At 41.7% G+C, this 4,683-nt stretch overlaps 1 pseudogene; it reads left to right on the top strand.

Moving 5' to 3' along the window:
* The window catches only part of LOC138164737 (methylcrotonoyl-CoA carboxylase beta chain, mitochondrial-like), a 47,954-nt pseudogene that overhangs the window by 42,660 nt on the left and 611 nt on the right, over window positions 1-4,683 (top strand).

Below are 4,683 nucleotides of genomic sequence, written 5' to 3'. Positions count from 1 at the left end.
TATCCATTCATCTACTATCTATCTATCCATCCATCTGTTTATCCATTAGACCTGAATATATTCTGTTGCATTTTCCATCCTGAGTTCCCTTTCTACATCATCAGAGGCAGGATTTCAATTCCAATCCTCTCTAACATGATGCCTAATGGTTCTTTCCTCCATCCTCACCACTCTACTTCTCACTGTATCTGTTGTAATGTTCAATTTCAGCTGCAGCTGTATTTTATTTCTTGCATTTCAGGAGAATGCAATCTCATAGAGGGCAGGGTCTCCTTTAATTTTTTTTTTATTCCCAGCCCTTAACATTGTACCTGGTACATACTTGGTGTTTAAAGAATGTTTGTTGAATTGAATTAACTGTTTGTAACCATCAATGTTCTTGCTCTCTTTATCAAACTGGAGAATGAAACTCAGAATTTTGGTCCTCAGCCAGATTGTGGGATGATGGAGGGATACTGCCCCAGAGTTTCAGAGGGATGGGCTCCCTTTGCTACTCTGTCAGCTGGGGTCTGGATTTCAGATGCCACCTTTTAGTATGGGAGATCCTGGCAGGTTGACTAACATAACAAATGGCCTGGTGAGTCCCTAATGATTACTTATTTCGGGCAATAAGACAATGGCATATTCCAAGTTTTTTTTAAAATTACTTAATAGAAATAGTTGGGAGGCCACAAGCATATGAATTGGTTTGATTATGCTGAACAGGGGAGGCCAGGTGGTGCAGTGAGTAAGAGCCCTCGGGAGACCTGGGATGCATTCCGGGCTCAGATATTTAATACCCACACAAAATAACTAGCTGTGTAACCTTGGGCAAGTTACTTAACCCCAATTGCTTAGGGGTGGCCAGGTGGTGGAATGAGTAAAAGTGCCGGCTTTGGGAGACCTGGGATTGGTTCTGGCCTCAGATAGGGTACTGAGTAACCTTGATCAAGTTACTTAACCCGGATTGCTTAAAAAAAAAAATTATGCTGAACAACTGATTCTTCATATTAAAGAAAAAACAATTACCAGTGGGTTACCTGGATTGACCTCATTGATCATTTTTCCTCCCTACTGGTTCATGTGTAGATATAATCATAGTCAGCAGGTCCCATGGTCATGTGTATGGAATAATGGAGAGAGAATATGTTTCAGAGATTTGGCATCAAATTCTGTCTGCCACATACTGGCTGTGTGACTCTAGGAAAGCCCCTTACCCCCTCAGTTCTCCAGGAAACTCTAAAAATTCTAATTGAAGAGAAGGCGCCCACCAGCCTTTCCTCATTGAGGAGTTCCCTGCACCAGTACAATGACAGGTGTGGTCCTAACTCATTTTAAAAGTTTTTCCAGGCTTTAACATCACTCAAGTGTTTCCCATTCCAAACACCCTAATTATTCTAGTTATCAGCTATCCCTATTACTATAGGGGCAACTGACTGTGCAGCAGAGAGAGCACTGGACCTGGACTCAGCAAGACCCGAGTTCAAATCCAGCCTCAGAAACTTACTAACTGTGTGACCCTGAGCAAGGTACTTAACCTCTATTTGTCTCAGTTTCTTCAACTGCCAAATGGGTAAAATAATAGTACCCACCCAGCAAAGTTGTCATGAGAATTAGATGAGCTAGTATTTGGAAAGTGCTTACCATACAAATTCTTATTCCCCTTCCTTTCCCTTCCCTTTATTCTTCTTGTCTAATCTGTAAATCGCTTCTTCTCAATAAATTCTTTGAATTTTTGGCCTTTCTTTGCTTGAGGATGAGCAAGAGATATTGCTCAGCATCTCATTTTGTAGATAAAAATACACAAGAATCTTTGATTTTCATCAGCAGGGGAGAATTTGCAGTGTGGGATCTCTCTTTACCAATACAGATTACGACTTGTTTAGGACTTCATACAGTGGTTCTTAAACCATGGTTCAAAGATTCCTATGGGGGAGCGAAGGGGTCCCTGAAACTGTTTCAGGGAGACCTCAAGGTCAAAACTATTCTTCATAATAATGCTATGATATTTTAATCCTCCCATGGTAAATACCAATCAATATAGCTCATTTAAATAAAAATATCTTGGGGGTAGGAGATTCCTAAATAATTTATCAGAGTTCGAAGGTGTCCTAAGACCAACCGAGGCTGGGAATGACTTGAAGAAGAATCCTAGGCACCTGAGGCCCCATGAGTCTTAGTGTCTTGCTTGAGATCATCGCCCAGTGTCTAAGGGTCTGAGGCAGGATTTTCATGCCCATCTTCCTGACTCCAAGTCCAGAGCTTAGGTTCTGCATCACTTTTACAGGATTTATGTGTTTGCTACAGAGCCAGCAATTTCTCCAACTGTCCGAGTGCTTGCTAGTCCTCAGGAAACAGTTCTCAAGCAACATTTTCATTTTATTTGATGGAGTTTGTTCTTTTCACCATTGCCCCCAAATTCTCAAGGTAAAAGCTAAAACATTTGCCAGATGTTGTGAAGAGACTCAGTGTCTATAATACTAGACTTGAAAAAAATCCAAGTGTGAAGCAATCAATGAAATTTACCTTATTGGTTTGAGCACCTCATCTCATTGGTGTGAACACCTCACCTTATTTGGCGTAAATATGCCATCTCATTGGTGTGAGCACCCCGTCTCATTGGTGTGAGCACCCTGTCTTATTGGTGTGAACACCTTTGTCTTAGTGGTGTGAACGCCTCGTCTTATTTGGCGTAAATATGCCATCTCATTGGTGTGAGCACCCTGTCTCATTGGTGTGAGCACCCCGTCTTATTGGTGTTGTGAACACTTTGTCTTATTGGTGTTCACACCTCATCTCATCGGTGTGAACACCTCGTCTTATTGGTGCGAATGCCCCATCTTATTGATGTGAACACCTTTGTCTTAGTGGTGTGAATGCCTCATCTTATTGGTGATAACACCTCGTCTTATTGGTGTGAACACCTCGCCTTGGTTGAGTATTCTTCAGACAAAGCAAGAGAGCCCTGCATGCTTCCGGGCCCACTGCCCAAGTAAGAACGGCATTGTTTAAACAATCATACTCAGCATTTATATGGAGCTTGCAAAGCACTTTACATATATTCTCTAGAGGGATTTTCACAATAACCCTGGGAGAGGTTCATTATTATACTCATGCAGACAGATGAGGAAACTGGAGCAGACAGAGATTAAGTGACTTGCCCAGGGTTATGCAGCTAGGAGGCATCTGAGGCTGGATTTGAATTCAGGTCTTCCTAATTCCATGCTCCATGTTCTGCACCACATAGCCACCTCTGTACTTTTAGGAGCCTCCCAAAGGTAGAAAAATGATGATAAAAAATAGGGAAAGAGACTTTATGAGAAATCACTACTAAAGATTCGCAGAGAACTCGACAAGTTTTCTAAAACCAAAGAATTTTTAAGGTCCGGAAGGGACTCAGAGATCATCTTGTCCCACATCCTTGATTTTCAGAGGTGGGGAAACTATAGGCAAGAAAACGGCAGTGATTTTTCCAAGGTCATGCACTTAGTCAGTTGTAGGTAGAGTCCAACACTCTTCTCAATTCCAAGTTCAGTATTGTTCCTGCCACACCAAGGTAGACAATGCGATGTCTCTTTGTCATGGTAGGTCAAGAGGTCAGATGGCTGCTTTGGAGATTAGCTTTAGATATTAAGGATCTTGTGGATGTATGAATTGTGTCATTTCTTGATGCATCAACAAGAAGCAAGCTTTCTGGAGATTATTATAAAATGAACAAAGAATTGCCATGCTGAGATTCTGTCTTTGCTTGAAGAAGTCATTCAGTGAAGGAGCATTTATTAAGAGCAATGGACTCTCCATCTTCCTCCTTCCACATCCCTATGACCCTAGAATCACAAAATCAGACTTGTGACTTTAAGGATCTTGCGGGTCACTTTGTCTAACCCATACCTCTAAGACACATCCCACAAGTGGCCATCAAAGCTTTCCTTGAAGACCTCCAATGATGGGAAGCCCATCACATTCCAAGGTAGCCCATTCCACCTTGGGCTGACATTCCTTTGGACATCTGTATCATGCCTCAGGAACTTCATCCTGAAAGATCACTTCATCACTAGAAATGACACCTTGTCAGTGCCCTCTGACCTTGCAGCCCCTCCCTCCCTCCAGATGGAATAGAGAGAGATTCTCTCAGAACTTCCATTGAAGGAAGACATCCAGGACAGCCACCTCTTCATTTTCCACCTGGCTTCACTTCTCTGAGCCTTACCATCATGAACCTGAGTTGAATACCTTCCCTCCTCCCTGTTCCATCAGCTTCCTTTTTTGAGTATGGTCTGCTCTCAATAGATTGTAAGCTCTTTGAGGGTAGGGACTGTTTTTCTTTGTACCCCCAGTATTTAGAACGATGCCTAACCCATAACAGGCACCTAATAAGTGTTAATTGGCACTAACTTATTTTACTTCCTATAGAAAAATCAAAGTTCTAAGGAGAGGTGATTGCTCACCAAGATAAAGGAGAAAATGTAATGCACCAGATCATGTTATTTATGATGGTTCCCAATCCCAATTTAAACATAAAAGCCCAGTCTCTTTGAAATATCTGCACTTATGGGCAATTCATTCTAAGAGGGCATGACAATTGAATAGAACAGGGTGATTTTTAGTCTTTATTAGCTCCAATAGCTACTATTGCCATGATTGTTTCTTCTCATGTTTCTTCTTCTTCTTCTTCTTCTTCTTCTTCTTCTTCTTCTTCTTCTT

Source organism: Petaurus breviceps, unplaced genomic scaffold (assembly GCF_028583685.1).
Source record: "Petaurus breviceps papuanus isolate PSGF00001 unplaced genomic scaffold, PetGlider_PUasm1.0 207, whole genome shotgun sequence".
Taxonomy (NCBI): Eukaryota; Metazoa; Chordata; class Mammalia; order Diprotodontia; family Petauridae; genus Petaurus; species Petaurus breviceps.
The sequence above is the reverse complement of the archived record's forward strand: the minus strand, read 5'-3'. Positions and strand labels throughout refer to the sequence as shown.